General features: G+C 36.2%; 1 non-coding gene across 1 annotated transcript; it reads left to right on the top strand.

The window, feature by feature from the left end:
- Positions 1-213: 213 nt before the first annotated feature.
- LOC121036565 (small nucleolar RNA SNORA18) lies at positions 214-341 on the top strand. Its single transcript, XR_005793393.1, has one exon. It is a non-coding gene; the product is annotated as a small nucleolar RNA SNORA18 (small nucleolar RNA).
- Positions 342-19699: the final 19358 nt, after the last annotated feature.

Below are 19699 nucleotides of genomic sequence, written 5' to 3'. Positions count from 1 at the left end.
CACAATCACCTGCCTTATTAAAGCATAGGCTTCTGGGTTTCACCTCCAGAATTTCTGATTCAGAGCAGGAAGATACCACTCATGACACAGAGATAGTCTCATAACATACACAATTGAGCTTCATGGGGCCACCCCTAAGCCAAATCCTCAGGTATATCTATCGGGACACTTTTATGTGCAAGTACAAACAACAACAACAACAACCTCACTCCACTCGAGGTACAGCCCAACGGGGTTTTTTCTATAGACCCATATCATTGGAAATACCTCACAGTAAATATGTGGTTTGCTTTACTCACAGAATTGTGTTTATATCTGTGAGAAAGAACTATAATACAGAACCAGACAGATCTGTCCACTCTGACCCGAAGCATGGCCCTAAAATACATTTCTTGAAGAAACTGGATCCCAGAGTTCATAGGTGGAGAATTTTTGAAAGTATGTCCATATTCAAGTAGAGATCAAAGAAGCCCAAGTAAAAGAAGTGTGGATTAACTGACATGACAACTATGGATTAAGAAGTGTTATTTTCTTTATTTAAATTCAAGTTAGTTAACATAAAGTGTAATATTCCTACATTAGTTTCAGATGTACACTAGAGTGATTCAATACTTCTATACAACACCTGTGCTCATCACAAGAGTACTCTTTAATCCTCATCAACTATTTAACCCATCACCTCACTCACCTCCCCTCTGATAACCATCAGTTTGTTCTCTAGAGTTAAGAGTCTGTTTCTTAGTTTACCAGTCTTTCTCTTTTGTTTTCTTTTACTCATTTCTTTTGTTCCTTAAATTCCACATATCAGAGAAATCATATGGCATTTGTCTTCCTCTGACTTATTTCACTTAGCATAATACTAACTCCATCCATATCATTGCAAATGGAAAGATTTCATTCTTCTTTATGGCTGAGTAAATATTCCATTGAATATTTACCAACCTTCTTTATCCATTCATCAATGATGGGCACTTAGGCTGTTTCCATAATTTGGCTATTTTTAGATAATACTGCTATAAGCATTGGGGTGCATGTATATTCCTTTGGATTAGTATTTTTTATTTCTTTGGGTAAATACCTACCAGTGCAATTGCTGGATTTTAGGATAGTTCTATTTTTAACTTTTTGAGGAAGCTGCATACTGTTTTCCAGAGTAGCTTACTAAATGCATTCTTACCAAGAGTTTAAGAAGGCTCCCTTTCTCCACATCCTCGCCAATACCTGTTGTTGATTTTAGCCATTCTCACGGGTTTGGGGTGATATCTTAGTGTAGTTTTGATTTACATTTATCTGATAATCAGTGATGTTGGGCATCTTGTCATGTGTCCGTTAGCAATCTGTATGTCTTCTTTGGAAATTTTCTATTTATATCTTCTGTCCATTTTTATTTTTACTGCAGCTTGATTGACTGATTGATTGGTTGATTGATTTAAATGCAAGTTAGATAACATATAGTGTAATGAAAGTTTCAGGAGTAGAATTTAGTGATGTATCACTTACATATAACACCCAGTGCTCATTCCAACAAGTGCCCTCCTTAATGCCCATCACAGCCCTTCCCCCCACCCAACACCCCTCCAGAAACCCTCAGTTTGTTCTCTGTTTGAGTATCTTATGGTTTGCCTCCCTCTCTGTTTTTATCTTATTTTTCTTTCCCTTTCCCTATGTTCATCTATTTTGTTTCTTAAATTCTGCATATGAACGAAATCACATGATATTTGTCTTTCTGTGACTGACTTATTTTGCTTAGCCTAATACATTCTAGTTTTTTCTACATTGATGCATATGTCTGCCCATTTTTAGTTGGACTATTTGTGTTTTTAATGTTGAGCTTTGTAAGTTCTTTATGTATATTTGATACTAACCCTTTATCAGATATGTCATTTGCAAATATCTCCTCCCATTCAGTACATTGTATATTAGTTTTATTGACTACTCTCTTTGCTGTGCAGAAGCTTTTTATTTTGATGTAGTCCTGCTAGTTTTTTATTTTGTTTCCCTTGCCTTGGGAGGCATATCTAGAAAGAACTTGCTACAGCCAATGTCAAAGAAGTTACTGCCTGTGATCTTTTCTAGGAATTTTATGGCTTCAGGTCTCACATTTATGTCACTCACTCATTTTGAATTTAGTTTTGTGTATGGTGTATGAAAGTAGTCCAGTTTTCTCAACACTCTCTGTTGAAGAGACTGTCTTTTTCCCATTGGATATTCTTTCCTGCTCTGTCAAAGATTTATTAGCCATATAGTTGTGGGTTCATTTATGGGTTTTCTATTCTGTTCTATTGATTTATATGTCTATTTTTGTGCCAATGCCATACTGTTTTGATCATTACCACTTTGTAATGTAACTTGAAGTCTGGAATTGGGATGCCTCCAGCTTTTCTTTTCTTTTTCAAGGTTGCTTTGGCTTTTAGGGTCTTTTGTGATTCCATATAAATTTTAAGATTGTTTCTTCTATCTCTGTGAAAAATGCTGGGGGTATTTTAATAGGGATTGCATTAAATGTGTAGATTGCTTTGGGTAGAAAAGACATTTTAACAATATTTGTTCTTACAATCCATGAGCATGGAATGTCTTTCCATTCTTTACCTGTATGATCTTCAATTTCTTTCATTAGTGTTTTATAGTTGTCAGAGTACAGACCTTTTCACCTCTTTGGTTAAGTTTATTCCCAGATATATTTTATTTGGGGGAGGTGAAATTGTAAACGGGATTGATTCCTTAATTTCTCTTTCCACTGCTTCATTATTTGTGTATAGAAATGCAACAGATTGCTGTTGATTTTGTATCCTGCTACTTCACTGAATTAATTTGTCAATTCTAGCATTTTCTTGGTGGAGTCTTTTGGGTTTTCTATACTGAGTATCATGTAATCTGCAAACAGTGAAAGTTTAAGCACTTCCTTGCTGATGTGGATGCCTTTTATTTCCTTTTGATGTTTGATTGCTGAGGCTAGGACTTCCAGTACTCTATTAAATAACAGTGGTGAGAGTAGACATCTCTGTTTTATTCCTAACCTTAGAGGAAAAGCTGTCAGTTTTTCCCCATTAAGGATGATATTAGCTGTGAGTTTTGCATATAGGGCCTTTGTAATTTTGGGGTGTGTTCCCTCTAAACCTACTTTGTTGAAAGTTTTTACCATGAATGAACGTAGTACTTTGTCAGCTACTTTTTCTGCATTTATCGAAATGATCATATGATTCTTAATCTTTCTTTTATTAATGTGGTATATCACACTGATTGATTTGTGAATATTGAACCACCCTTGCAACCCAGGAACAAATTCCACTTGTTTGTGGTGAATAATTTTTTAATGTATTGTTGGATTCTGTTTGCTAGTATTTTACGGATAATTCTTGCATCCATGTTTATCAGGGGTATTGGCCTGCAGGTTTTTTTGTTTTTGTTTTTGTTTTTGAGTAGAGTCTATCCGGTATCAGGGTAATTCTGGCCTCATAGAATGAATTTGGAAATTTTCCTTCCTTTTTTTATTTTTTGGAATAGTTTGATAAGAGTAGGTATTAACTCTTCTTTAAATGTTTGGTAGAATTCACTTGTGAAGCCATCTGACCCTGGACCTTTGTTTGCTGGGACTTTTTTTGATTACTGATTCCATTTCTTTGCTGTTTATTGGTCTATTCAAATTTCCTATCTTCTTGTTTCAGTTTTGGTAATTTATATGTTTATAGGAATTCTTCTGTTTCTTCTACGTTGTTCAATTTGTTGGTATATAATTTTTCATAATAATCTCTTATAATTGTTTGTATTTATGTGATGTTGATTGTTATTTCTCATCTCTCATTTGTGATTTTATTTAGTTTTGTCCTTTCTCTTATCTTTTTGATAAGTCTGGCTAGGGATTATTAATTTTATTAATTTTTTTCAAAGAACCAGCCCCTGATTTCATTGATATTCAATTTTTTTTTTTTTTTTTAGTTTCTGTATAAATTATTTCTGCTCTAATCTTTGCTATTTCCTGCCTTCTGCTGGCTTTAGGCTTCATTTATTGTTCTTTTTCTAGCTTCTTTAGATGTAAGTTTAGGTTGTTTATTTGATATTTTTCTTGCTTCTTCAGGTGGGCCTGCATTCCTATACACTTTACTCTTTAGGACCACTTTTGCTGCATCCCAAAAGTTTTGGACTGTTGTGTTCATTTTCATTTGTTTCCATGTATTTTTTTTATTTCTTCCTTGATTTCCTGGTTGACCCATTCATTGTTTAGTAGCATGTTGTTTAACCTGCCTGTATTTGTGATCTTTCCAAATTTCTCTTTGTGGTTGACTTCTTGTTTCATGGCATGTGATCAGAAAACATGCATGGTATGATTTCAATCTCTTTGTATTTGTTGAGGCCTGTTTTATGACCTAATATGTGATCTATTCTGGATAATGTTCCATGTGCACTAGAAAAGAATGTGTATTCTACTGCTTTAGTATGGAATGTTCTGAATACATCTGTTAAGTCCATCTATTCCAGTGTGTCATTCCTTGTTTATTTTCTGTTTAGATGACATGTCTGTTGATGTAAGTGGGGTGTTAAAAGTCCCCTACTATTAATGCGTTATTATTAATTAGTTCTTTTAGTTTGTTATTGTTTTATACATTTTGGTGATTCATGTTAAGTGTATAAATATTTACAATTATTATATCTTCTTTTTGAATTTTCATTTTTGTTATTATATAGTACCCTTTTCTGTCTCTTGTTAGTATTTGTTTTAAACTCGTTTCTCTGATATAAGTATTGCTACTCTGGATTTTTTTGACTTTCATTTTTTTGATAAATGTTTTTTTACCCCCTCACCTTTTGTTTTAACAGACTTTTTTTAAGTTTAATTTATTCAGTTTGAGAGAGAGAAAGAGCATGCAGGAAGGGCAAAGAGAAGGGGGGAGAGGGAGAATGTCAAGCAGAATCCTGTCAGTGCAGAGTCCGATATGAGGCTTCAACTCACAAATTGCAAGATCATGACCTGAGCTGAAATCAAGAGTCAGATGCTTACCCAACTAAGTCACCCAGGCACTCCTGCACCCCCTCGCTTTCAATCTGCAGGTGACTTTAGGTCTAAAATGAGTCTCTTGTAGACCGCATATAGATGGTTGTTGTTTTTTTCTTTTTTAATCACTTCTGACACCCTATGTCTTTTCATTGGAATACTTAGTTCATTTACATTCAAAGTAATGATTGATAGATATGTATTTATTACCATTTTATTGTTTTGTCACTGTTTCTGTGAATTTTCTCTGATCCTTTCTTGTCTTTGTCACTTTTAGTCTCTCCTTTGCACTCAACGAGTCCCCTTTAATATTTCTTGCAGGCCTAATTTGTTGGTCATGAACTCCCTTAGTTTTTGTTTGTCAGGGAATGTCTTTATCTCTCCTTCTATTCTAAATGATACCTTGCTAGATAGAGTATTCTTGGCTGCAGATTTTTCCCATTCAGCACTTAGAATATATGATGCCACTTCCTTCTGGCTTGCCAAGTTTCTATTAAGAAATCTCCACCTAGCCTTATTACTTTTCCCTTATAAATTAAGAACTTCTTTTGCTGCTTTGAATATTTTTTATCATTATATTTTCCAAATTTAATTACACTGTGTCTTGGTGTTGGCTTACTTTTGTTTATTTTGATGGGAGTTCTCTGTGGGTCCTGGATCTGGATGTCTATTTCCTTACCCAGTTTATGGAAGTTTTCTGCTATGATTTCTTGAAATAAATTTTTTCCCCTTTTCTCTCTCTTCTTCTTCTGGGACTCCTATTATATGAATGTTATTACATTGGATAGAGTAACTGAGTTCCTTAAGTTTATTCTCATGTTGTACAATTCCTCCCTCTTTTATTCATCTTCATTATTTTTCCATTATTTTGTCTTCTACATCACTGATTCATTCCTCTGCTTCTTCCAGTCTGCTGTTCATTGCATCAACCTGTTTCCAATCTTGTTTATTGTATTCTTCATCTCTGTTTCTTTTTTTAACTGTTTCATCTCTGTGATAAGGGTCTCACTGATATCTTCCATTCTTTTGCCAAGCCCAATATCCTTACCTTTGCTGTTTTAAATTCTTCATCAGGCATGTTACTTGTATCTGTTTCACTTAGATCTCTGGCTGTGACTTTATCTTATTCTTTCATTTGGGATAAATTCCTCTGTTTTCTCATTTTGTCTAAGTTTCTGCCTTCTTCTGTGGGTTAAAAAAAAAAAACGGCTATATCTCCTGCTCCTGAATGTAATGGTTTTATGAGGAAGAGGTCAAGTACTTACCAGGGCCTGAAACTTCAGGGAATGTCTCCAGAATGTGCTGTGTGCACTCTACTGTTGTATTTTGGCTGCTCTATCCTTCAAACCAGTCATCTGTAGAAGCTTCCCTTGTCTGCTGTGGACAGTGTTTGGTCCTTAGCCCGAATGTGGACAGTTTTAACTCATTGTGCTCTACCTGTGAAATGAGACCTGACACCAACACCATCATAACTAAGGTCCTATAGGGCTCTCTTGTCAGGAGACATGGTGTGGACAGAGGTTTGTGCTGATCTTCTAGGGAAGGGGCCTACTGCACCGGGACTGAGGAAAGCTTGGATGAGAAGGACAGTCCTGCCAGAGCACAGGGGTGTGGGGCTAGATGTAAGTAAGTTAGGCATCCAGTGATGGTGCTGCACTTCTTCCCACAAGTGGGTCTATGTTCATGCGAAGGGTGGGGTGGAAAGAAATGGTATCAGCCACTCCTTTTTTCTTGGGAGGCATCTCTATGAATACTGTCTCTCAGGGATACACTCTGAGAAGGGCTAATAACCTCCCCCACTGTGTGCCCCAGGCATTCCTCACTTCCTTGTTTCCATTCCTTCTACCCCTAGGTTGTTTGCCTGCCTTTTCTCCAGGAGCAGGACAATGCCCTCCAGGCTCTAGCTCAGCCAAGCCCACTGACCTTTAAAACTCTAGGTTTTATACAGAGAAAGATAGATACCATATGGTTTCACTCTTATGTGGATCCTGAGAAACTTAACAGAAACCCATGGGGGTGGGAAAGGAAAAAAAAAAAAAAAAAAAGGTTAGAGTGGGAGAGAGCCAAAGCATAGGAGACTGTTAAAAACTGAGAACAAACTGAGGGTTGATGGGGGGTGGGAGGGAGGGGAGTGTGGGTGATGGGTATTGAGGAGGGCACCTTTTGGGATGAGCACTGGGTGTTGTATGGAAACCAATTTGACAATAAATTTCATATATTGAAAAAAAAAATAAAAAATAAAAAATAAAACTCTAGGCTTTAACCTCATTGGTTGCAAGAACTCATGAAATTCAGCCCCTCTCATTTTTCCAAGCCAGTGGCTTTGAAGAAACATTCTCCTTGTACATTCCCCTATGTGCTCCTCTCTTTCACCTTTCTCTGCAACCGCAGCTCCCTCTCCTCTGTAGCACCCACAATCCATTTCTCCCTTAAACCGCATCTCTGCACTTCCTACCTTCTTTGATGTGGCCTCTTCTCCCCCTTTAGTTGTGGAGTTTGTTTTGTCAGTCTTCAGGCCAATTTCTAGGGTATTTAGGATGATTTTTTAGTTACCTAGTTGTGTTCGTAGGATGAAACAAGTCTAGGATCCTCCAACTCCACTGTCACAGGCATAAATCATCTTCCTCTTCTCTAGAAAAAAGTTATCTTTAAAAAGGGCTATCTTGAAGACTACGACTCAGAATTTGGAGGGACCAAGGTGATTGGCAATGGAAGGAATCACAACATGTGAAATTCCTTAATTAAAAATTTGTTGACTTTAAATAATTTTGCCTATGATACACACACAAAAAAGAAACTTTACACTTAAAAAAACTTCACTCCAACTGGGATAGACAATAAGAATTGTTCTAACAATGAGCATTAGCTAATACAAGGACAAATCCAGAGGCATAGTGAATTTCAAGGCCATGGATCCAAAGACTCAGTTATGTCATCAAAGATGCAGGTTCTTTCCACTTTTCATCCTGCTATCTGCATTGTTGACTTCATCCTTAGGTTGATTCTCTTTATGTTTCAGGAAGTTGTCAGTAGCTATAAAGGCTACATGCTTCCCTGACCATGTCCACTGGAAGAGAGAAATCACCTTTTCCAACCTATCAAAGAAACGCATTTTCTTTTAGTCTGATTGGAACAGTGTAAGTCATATGCTCATCCCTAAAACAATGATTGATGCCAAAAGCAGCAGTGGGTTGATTGGCCTAGGCCAAGGTTGCTGAACAATCATTTCCAAGAAGAATAAAACTCATATTGGTTTTAATTAGGAGCTAACAAACAGCTCAGTCAATTATGCAAACTACAAATGGAAGAAGGATGGAGTAAATTTGAGGGGTAAATTATAATGTTCCATAAAGCATGCAAGACTTGAAAGGACCTTTAGAGCACAGAACTTTTGACACAAGTTTGACACACTCTAACATGACTCTAAATTTGAGAGTACATAGCAATAGTGACTGAGGATCATTCCAATGACTCAGCTTTAAAATTGTTCATATTAAATATGCAAAGTGCCTTGGATATAACATCTATACTGAAGATATTCCTCTAAAGACATTCTTACATGAAATGAAATCTCTTCTCCTTCCTTCAAAATTTTCAATTTATTGACTTTGGAACTATTCAACAGGGAAATATCAGATAAACTTCAGAATTCCTTTCTTCTCAGACTCCTTTAGAAAGTTGTAGAGCATTATTTTCCTTTTGTATTTCAGCAATTTTGTTAGTGGGCTTTTTTTTTTCTCCTAAACTGATCATTATGGATAAACATAAAATCTCTAAATAGATTTTCCTAGTCAGTTAACCATATTCTTGGGGGAAAACATAAGGTAGAATCATTATTAAAAAGCATTCTCAGTAATACACACATCTTTATTATGTCAGTCTTTTGCCAAAAAAAAATAAGATTGATAGTAAAATCCACTTAATTTTTTTTCTTCACAGAATCAAGCCATCTGCCTCAGAATACACCACCAGCCTCTGTTAGATGAATTCACACATTTTAAAGCCCCGGAGTAACCATTTGAATGGAAATTGGACACTTCTTGTCATTTAGGAAGCTTTTTTAAACTGGAAAGGCTTCTCGTTTGTTCAATTAAATGTGTGTGTATGCAATACACTTTATGAAATTTATCCCAAAACAGTGAGGCTGAAATAATATTTGAAACAGATGGCACAGCTGCTGTATTTAGAGAACTACCCATGGACATAGATGGAGACATTGAGGGAACTTTGAAGTGCGAGTCAAAACATTGTATAATCAAGACTCTCAACCACAGCCATTAGGGATGGGAAAATCTTTGTAATGTCAACCCTTTCCCTAATGGAGGTGTGTGGAAGGTGCTAAGATTTAGTCAAGTGGAATTTATACCCTTCTCTGGATGAATTCTTCTCTTCTCAGTTGAGTCTTAAAATTTGAAAATGCTGGATCTGCTGCCTCAGAGTTTTCTCTCTCTTGAATACTATTTGAAAATGGAGCTACACACTGTAAGTATTGTTCCCAAGGGAGTGTTAGATAGTGATGTGTGCATAGCAGAGAAAAGCAAAATAGAGTGCTTAGAGCTGGAGGGAAATTAGGGGGAAAGACCACAGAGATTATTTTTTTAGTGCCCTAATTTCGTAAGAGAGGAAACAGAGGTCAAAGCAGGTTAATTGGCAACACTTCAATCCCACAGAACTGGTCTCCTCAGACTCATTTTGGGACAACTTCCACTGCAGACACTGTTTAATAAAAGGAAAAGAAAGACTGAACGCTTTTGAATTTTATTTTATTTCACTTTATTTCATTTCATTTTGAATAAATGTCACATCTAAAAACAAGTCATAAGTTTTATAAGGCAGATATAAAATGGCAATATAGAGAAAAAGTTCAACTTTTCTTAAAACTGCTTTAAGGTAAAAATATTTCACAAAAATGAAAGTATAAATGCTCTAATTTCTGTAAACAATGTGTGTGTTAACAGGGTATTTGGCTAAATGTTTCCTTTCACATTGATCACGTCAACACAACTTGCAGCTTGTTTGAAAATACTAACACGATTCTAAATCTCAATCTAATCAAGGAAGCAAAAGTTCTGATGCAAAATTCTTGAATTCAGAATTCTTTAGTAGGTGAAATACATCTGAGCGCGTACACACACACACACACACACACACACACACACACACAGGCATAAACAGCAACCAGGAGGAAAATATTTCAACATTCATAATAACAATTCTTCTTAAATGCAGCAGTGTCTGGGGTTTGAAAGTTCACACATTTCCCTCTCAGTTGTGGTTTTATAGACATGAATGTTGAAAGCAGATGCCTTTAGTTTATTTCAGGGAGATCCCTAAGCTACTGAAAATGACAAATCTCAGCAATCACATTTAGGCTCCAATATCCTTCTATGTTGAAAAGAAATGGATAAAACCCTTAATAAGAAAAGCAGCAAATAACTAAGTTTATCCATCATCTTCTCTGCAGCAAGAGCTAATGAAACAGAAATGAAACCATGTCCATCTTCAGAGGAACTTTTCCCCAATAGACTATGTTCCTGTACTGCCGTGGAGTCCTCCTGGAGAGGGCAAATTGATTTTCTAAAACATCTTGGTTATTCCAGAGACAGAATAAAGTCACAGCCTGACATGTTAACCTTCCACTACATTTCTAAGACTGGATCTATACAACTGGGACAAGGGAAGAATTACACAACTTCAAGGCACCTCAGCAGAAAGTCCATTTACGCCTGGACCACCCCCAAAAGTTGGTACATTTAGCACTTTTGCCTCACCCATTAATTCATCGTGACTCTTGTGAATATGTGGTTGTGGTCCCATCTTTGTTTCCATGTAAATCAGAGCAGTAGTTGCTAAAATGGAATAACTGTATATAACATGTACACTGACACCAGCTAAGAGTCTCCGCAGAATAAAAGTCTGTTTTTCTTTTCTTTTCCTTCTTTTTTTTTTTTTTTTTTTTTTTGCACTTAGGGAAAACAAAGAAATTTCCCCAGTGCCCTGAGAAGTTTCAGCCTCCTTATTTCCATTATATAATTTTTTTACAAGTTTCTATAAAGAATTTTAAAACCAGAAAAGCTCAAACACATTGATCTTAAAATTTCTTTTAAGTTCCTGACATTTCCTTTCTCACATAATAAGTGGTGAAAGCCAGTCAAGAGCTGGAGAGTGTTTCTTTTTCTTTGATATGGTCTTGTATTTTTAAAAAAATCTCACTTAAATCTCTATAAAGTTCTTTATTAGTATGTATGAGCCACACACACAAGCACACACATTCATTCATATACCCATTAACTGGGAAAGAAAGAGAAAATGAGAATTTGACTTGGAAAAAAATCAGCACAGCAAACCTATCACTTGGTCATTTTTGGCATGTAATTTTCCATTGGTATAGTAGAAGGTCTACACAAGGGCACCGTGGAGAGCCAATCTACCCCACATACATTCCTGGAAGTTCTAACTTCATGGAAAGGGAACTCTTCCTAAGGTAAGGGAACATCAGGGCACTCTATACCATTTGGGGTCATCTGCCACTGATACTGCAAAAATTATTTGAGGTGCTGAATTATACAGTGTTGCTCAAGTTATTTTAAGACAAACTACATACCCCTGCGAGGCTGTGAGAAACTGAAAGAGTTTAAACAAAAGAGTTTAAAACCAAGGTCATTTATAAGACACAAAGAATGAGGTACTTTATTAGACACTAAGGAAAGAACTATAAGACAATGAAGATAGTGCCCATCCTTCAACTGTTTGAAGTTAGGAGGAAAATCCAAGACCACTAGAGAGAAAAAATGCAATCAAGATGAATGACACATTTCCCAAGACCTATGAGAGTCACTATGACAGCAGAAGGGCCATAGCAGCAGGGATGGCCACAGCCAAATAACAGACTTTAAGCTCCCAAACACATAGGCCACCCTGCAAGAATTAAAGTTGTGTTTCTTTTTCTACTGCTATGTATTTGTAAGTTGTTTGGTTTTTTTCTTGAGAGCATGCCCACACTTCTGTATACTAAGACCTCCTTGACTTCCCCACAGACCCATACTCCCTTCACACAGCAACCTCCAACCTGAGCCAAAGCTGTATAAGTATGACAAGTGTCCTTTTCTGTCATAATAAACACAAAAACACAGCAACCACAAATTATCACACAAACGTAGGAACTAGGTCAGACCATAGCTAATCAGGTCTTCTATTTCTGAGGAAAACTGAGTTTCCTCAATGACTTGATTTCAACATTCCCTTTAAAAAAAAAACAACAACAAAAACACACCTTTCTCAGAGGCAAAACTAAGTCCTCCTGCTCAGACTTCCCTTCTTTCTAGCCTATTACACTATGAACACTACTATCTCACATGGAGTGATTACCCATTTGTTCCTCTATTCCTCAGTCTGCAGTTTTTATGTCAGGAGTTAGCATATTAAATTTAATAAGACTCTTAAAATCTATTTGATTCTAATATTCAGTTTCATGCTGTGATTTCAAGCTACTATAAGATACTAGGGCTAAGTTATTTAATCATAATTTCATATGTTTTAAATATCTTACAAAATATAAAATCACTGCTTTCTCTAGTTTAAACAAAAAAATTCCCCCACCATACACACATACACACACACACACACAATCCTACAAAAATTAACAATGAAAGGTCAACTTCAAGTGTGCTTATGAATAGAAATCTAAAGCTAACCAAAAGTAAATAAAAAATCCTGTGATCAGAAAATCCATTTGGGATCATTTAATTTATAATCAGTATATTTAAATAATTTCTTAAAAAATAAACATTCCATTCCATATTTCCAATTAATGTCACTCAATCAAATGCATCATTGCATATAAAGGATTACATTCTTACGTTCCTCTATACATCTTGGATGTCTTTGGCTTTCAAAACAGAAGACAATTTCTTGGCAGCAAATAGATAAAGGTCCATATGGCTCCTGTCTATTATTTTATTTCTGTTGCAGTTAGGATCCCTTCCCATAATAAAAACATGATGAGACTGACAGTTTTCTCAAATTGTAGCTAGTATTTTAAGGAAACTTACTCTTGGGTTTCTACCACTAGGCAGCATAATTCAGGAATAAATTGTTGATCAAATGTGGTCTGAAATTTTAACCACCTTCTTAGGTAATTGCTTTTCCCTGAAATAGTGTTCAATTTCAGGAAGTCCTCATATATAAAGGCAATGTATTATAAATTTTTCCATACCTTGGAAGATATAATAACCTATTTTCTGTTAAAAATTGTTTAAAAATTGTTTTTAAGGTGTGTGGAAGATAAATGGGAGTTATTGAAAGTAGAAAGTAGTTTGGAAGAAACAAAGTCAGTCTTGAGAAAGTGAATGAGACAAATACCATATTTAAAACTCTTTCCAGAAAAACTTTAGAATTCCATATTATCCCCAAATGAGAAATTTGAATACACTTCAATGACACAAAATTATTTCCAGTGCCATTTTCACATACTTTCCATCAGCTCTTTCTTGATTTGGTTTAATTATTACTAAGCTGTCCTCATCCTCATCCCTCAATCAGAGCTATTTTCCAAGGTGCTACGGAGCTACGCTCTAGCCCCAACCTGCTACTTTCCTTTATAATGTTTCAGACTTCTGTTTATGGTAGCAACATAACTCCCTTTCTCTCCCTGAATCTAACTTTGACTCCAGAGACACTGACTCTGATACTTCTTCAAATATTGCAGATGGCTGTTTTCCAGATCCTAACCACCTTATTCTTAATATAAATTACTATCACCAATAACTTTATCATGATTATATTAATAAGAAGAAGGTCATCTTCCTCAAAATCATTTTAATACAAAAATAGAATAATCACAAACAACGTCATATTGATAAAGTCAAAACAAGTACCTGAACTTTATTCAGTTACATCTCAAGTCAAATGAAGCCTAATTCCTAATGGTATGTCCCAGAATTGCCTTATGTGTTTAAATGAAATCTATAAATTATTAACCTATGTTAAATAAAGACATAAACTTAAGTATCTACTTCTAGTCTAACATGCAGATTTTTTGATGTTTTATTCCAAATACACCATCAATTATTATTGATTATTTTTGGACATGAAATTCTGAGGAGAAAATTAACTATTTCATGGATTACCTTATCTAGAATGGTGGTAATTGATAATGAAGCACAAAGAACCCACATCTTCCCCTGAGAAGATTTCTGAAGTAGTTAGAAGAAGCAAATGCTAGTTTGAAGGGTACTAGTTAACTTTCCATTGCTATCATATAATGTTTACAGTAGATAACACTGGAAAAGAAGGTATTAATATCAAGCCACGGAAGGAGAGAAATCTGTAACAACAAATGAAAAGATATTTAGATCTAATTGTCTTCTTCCTCCACAGGGTCCATCACGACATAAAAGCAAACAAAGCAGCATTTTAATATATGAGGCTTTCATCTCCCATCACCAGATAGAGCCTGGAAAACTCTCATATTGAGATGCTAATCTAATTCCAAGGAAGCTGATACATTTTATCAAAGTTGTACTAGAAGGATGGCTTATGAATATGGCCAGATGGAGAGCTGCATAACTTTGCAGGGGACAAATTCACATGAGAATTACAATGAGAGGAACCCCTGCAAAGCTCCAATTTCCAACAACTCCTGGCATAAATTTAATCAAATTAAAAGCTTTTCACATGGGTGCAGCTGAGATAGCCATTACTATAAAGAAATATATTCAAGCAAATGCTATTTGGAAGCACTAAAATGTTCCCAGAGCATACAAATATGGGTGCAGATCATTTTTTTTTCCATTCACAAAGACTACACTTTCATTACTGTTCATTGCCATAGACTCAGAAAGGAAAAAAGAATACTTGGTGTTTCTCTCTCTGGATTAACTTGGAGAAACTTTGATATGATATAAAAGCAGAGTACATACTTGGGATATGCAGCTCAGGTTGGGGACTTTTAATTCTAGTACAAAATGGCACTGAATGAGATAAACCACTAGAGACTAGGTTTGTCAAATCCCCATACCCCAGGCCAATGAGAAGGAGAGTGGATCCAAAAGTAAAAACAATGACTTCCAGCTGCTAAAAGTTGGCCAGGACACCCTCAGTGAGTTAACTAGACTTCTGACCAATAAAAGAGAAGGAAGATTGTCAAAGATAATGAACAAAGCAAACTGTCCATGACCTTTTGCTCTGTTCATCTTTGCTTCTCCATGTATCTTTTCAAACTCACTCTTTTCACATGTTTTCACCTCAAGATTTATCCTTCCTATATGTCCATGAGCAAATTTTACCACAGACTCATTGTATCTGCCAAGCTAGACTGCCATTTCCAAACGACTGCAGTACAGCTATACTTAAATGACAGATTTAGGGCCTCAAATGTAATATAGCCAAGTTCCCCCTTATTTGTCATTATCTATTAATGAATCACATTCTCCCAGGCACCCAGGCTGGCATATCCTGATCACCTTTATCCTCCATTTATTCTTCTCACTCCCTCTCATCTGAATCCAATCAACTGCCAATCCTCTCACTCTACAATGTTTCCCACCTAAAATGGAACTGTAAAAATAAAGATTAAGGCTGTTCCTTCTGAGAAGTGACCTAAAGAAAGGAGTTTGGAGAATAGTTTGGGGAGGGAATAGCTCCATGGAAAACAGAAGATAACAAGGGAAAGAGCAAGAGAGAATTGTTAACAAAGAAGTCACAGAGAACAAAAGTAAACTTGAGGAAATTATTTCTACTTCTTATAGACAAACTAGAAAGTTTTCAAGATCCTTGAAGCACAAGTTGCCCACAGCTGAGGTAGGCAGCATCTAGGGATACAGGAAAAGGATCTCATAACGGTGGAAGTAGAACTGTCGCAGGGGTTATAACTGAGTGTTGAGGAGGATTGAGACCAAACCAAGGAAGGTGGAAAATTTAGGAATTCTCTTCCCATTAAATAAGAAAAGCAGTCAGTCTCTGAAGATCAGAACTATGTCAGCATGGGGAAAAGGGATATACTAGCTTCATTTGCCATTCATTAAAGCAAAGTGTTTCAATTTAGTTATATTGCTTGCAAATGTAATTTTATGTCAAGCTCATTTTTCTTACATTTCACATATGTCCAAAAGTCCACAAAATAGGGAAAACTGACCATAGAGTAATATTCTTTGAAAGAAATACTGTGGAAAATGGGTGCAAAAATTTGCTGGTATCTGTTCTATATTTATTTTTCATATGCTACCACTACCTCATCTAGACAGCCTCAGTGACCTAACTATTCTCCTGCCAATCACTCTTTCTCTCCTTTCTTCCCCAGACAATTGTCCCTTTTAAAGTGATCTTTGACCAAGGCTCTACATTTTTTTTAAAGCAACAAGTTTTTAATATCAGCATATAGTACTTTAATATATGTTAAATAAAAATAATAGACTTTGTCTAAGACTCAAAATCTTTCTCAATCTGGTTCCAATCTAAGCTTCTCTATATCACTGCATTCTAAATATTTTAGAAATTTGTAATTTAATAACAATATTCAATAATGAAAAGAAATATTTAAGCAAATTAATCTAATCATTGAGGTGCCTCAATGTTGGGTGTGTAAATATTTACAAATGTTACATACTCTTGTGAATTGACCCCCTTAACATCATCTAATGACCTTATTTGTCTCTTGTTACAATCTTTGTTTTAAAGTCTATTTCATCTGATATAAGTATAGTTATTCCTAACTTCTTTTTGGCTTCCATTTGCATGGAATAATTTTTTTCTATCCTTTCACTTTCAGTTTGTGTGGCCTTAAAGCTGAAGTGAGTCTCTTGCTGGTAACATATAATTAGGTCCTGGTTTTCATTCATTCATCCACTGTATATCTTTTGATTGGAAAACTTAGCCCATTCACATTTAAACTAATTATTGACAGGTATAGACTTGCTATTGTCATTTTGTTTATTGTGTCCTGACTATTTTGTAATAGCTTTCTTCCTCTTTCTCTCTTCTTTAGTGATTTATGATTTTCTGTGGTTGTATGTTTTGGTTCTTCTATCTTTTGTGTATGTACTGTAGGTTTTTGTTTTGGTTTGTTTAGGTTTATTTTCATTTATTTTGACCTGGTGCGGGGCTCAAACCCATGAACCATGAGATCATGGCCTGAGCCAAAATCAGGAGTCAGATGCTTAACCCAATGAGCCACCCAGGGACACCAACAGGTTTTTGTTTTCTGATTACCATGATGCTTAAACTGTTACAGTTATAACAGTATATTTTAAGCCAATAACAACTTCAAACACATGCCAAAGGTCTAGATTTTTACTCTCTTCTTTCCCACATTTTATGTTTTTGCGGTCACATTTACATGTTTATACTGTATATCCATAATATACATTGTAACATTAGTATACTGGCAAATATACAGTGGGAATTTTTCTCTGTTCCCTCTGTATTGAGCCCTGAGGGGATGGCTACTGTGAGTGTTTGCCCGCCTGCTAACAACTGCTTCTTTGTTTACTCCAGTCCTGTAGGACTCATGAACACAAGCCCCATTGGCTTGCAGAGCTAGATAATTTGGGAGACCTATCTTTCAGGTGGCAGCCTTAAAAGGTGAGGCCCTCTCAACTTTTTGAGGTATGTCTCAAACCCTTCATTCTCTATGGAGAATCTGGGAGTTGGGAGTATGGCACTACAACATTGGGAGTAGAATTTAAGGCATGAGTGTGTCTTAGTTTCTCCTACCCATTTCAAGGTGAGTATTCTCTCAATCTCCCAATGTTTAGGAGTCATTCAATTAGTTTCTGGATTTCTGTCTGAGGGAACTGCTCCATTGAAGCTACATATTTGGTGTGTCCGTAGGAAAAGGGAGTATTAAGAGCTTCCTATGTCACTATCTTGGTCCATAGCCTATGTATATTTTAGATGGTTATCAATTATATCTGACTAAAAATGAGAACTTGTAGTATTTTGGTAATGGAGAAGCATAAGCACTGTGAAAAATGCCATTTACACTAGAGTTGGTCAAAATATAAGTATTATTTCCCTTTTCTATTCTTTATTTAATTCAGAATTGGTAAATCTGAAGTATTGAGTGAAAAAATGATGCAAATTCTAAAAGTGTATCTGTAGTAGCCTCTTAACCAATATTCTCTGTTAATCTTTCCTCTCTTCTCTCTCCAATCCATCTTTCTTTTTTTTTTTTTTATGAAATTTATTGTCAAATTGGTTTCCATACAACACCCAGTGCTCATCCCAAAAGGTGCCCTCCTCAATACCCATCACCCACCCTCTCCTCCCTCCCACCCCCCATCAACCCTCAGTTTGCTCTCAGTTCTCAACAGTCTCTTATGCTTTGGCTCTCTCCCACTCTAACCTCTTTTTTTTTTTTTTTCCTTCCCCTCCCCCATGGGTTCCTGTTAAGTTTCTCAGGATCCACATAGGAGTGAAACCATATGGTATCTGTCTTTCTCTGTATGGCTTATTTCACTTAGCATCACACTCTCCAGTTCCATCCACGTTGCTACAAAAGGCCATATTTCATTTTTTCTCATTGCCACGTAGTATTCCATAGTGTATATACACCACAATTTCTTTATCCATTCATCAGTTGATGGACATTTAGGCTCTTTCCACAATTTGGCTATTGTTGAGAGTGCTGCTATGAACATTGGGGTACAAGTGCCCCTATGCATCAGTACTCCTGTGTCCCTTGGATAAATTCCTAGCAGTGCTATTGCTGGGTCATAGGGTAGGTCTATTTTTAATTTTCTGAGGAACCTCCACACTGCTTTCCAGAGCGGCTGCACCAATTTGCATTCCCACCAACAGTGCAAGAGGGTTCCCGTTTCTCCACATCCTCTCCAGCATCTATAGTCTCCTGATTTGTTCATTTTGGCCACTCTGACTGGCGTGAGGTGATATCTGAGTGTGGTTTTGATTTGTATTTCCCTGATAAGGAGCGACGCTGAACATCTTTTCATGTGCCTGTTGGCCATCCGGATGTCTTCTTTAGAGAAGTGTCTATTCATGTTTTCTGCCCATTTCTTCACTGGGTTATTTGCTTTTTGGGTGTGGAGTTTGGTGAGCTCTTTATAGATTTTGGATACTAGCCCTTTGTCCGATATGTCATTTGCAAATATCTTTTCCCATTCCAAAGGCAAGGGAATTAAAAGCAATCCATCTTTCTTAAACAGAGTTCTAATCAAATGACTTCCTGGGGAAAGATGTCAATGACTCTCTCATTCCCTCCTAAATAATGTTGAAACTAATTGGACTGAAATTAAAACCTGCCAGTGCAATCCCAAACTTTGCTTTTACACATTCCAACCCACAATTTTATGAGTTAATGACTCAATAATAAATGTTCTGGGAATATGAGCTTGAATGAACACTATTGCTAGCTAGAAACTCCTGGTCTTCTCAGTGGTTTTGGTGATGCCCTAGTAAATTTATTTTTTGATAACTTTTTCACACAATTGAGTCACTGTGAATTCTTTAAAAGTCATTTGTAATGAGATTTCTTTAGACTGAAAAAAAAAAAACAATAAACCACTGGTATGGGGATTTCCAATTAAAAGTAGAGGAGCAAATGGCCTTTTGTTTACCAGGCCTCCCCCAAAGGACAATAAAGCAGCAAAATGTGAAAAAAAACATTGTCTCTAATGAAACTGGGAATGCAAAGATCCAAATCTCAAACTAGGAGGCACAGCTGCCAAAAGCAACGATAGTGCCTCCTGAGCA

The sequence above is a fragment of the Herpailurus yagouaroundi genome, unplaced genomic scaffold (genome assembly GCF_014898765.1).
Source record: "Herpailurus yagouaroundi ecotype Mexico unplaced genomic scaffold, PumYag 162, whole genome shotgun sequence".
Classification (NCBI taxonomy): Eukaryota; Metazoa; Chordata; class Mammalia; order Carnivora; family Felidae; genus Herpailurus; species Herpailurus yagouaroundi.
This window is presented reverse-complemented; position numbering and strand designations above follow the sequence as displayed.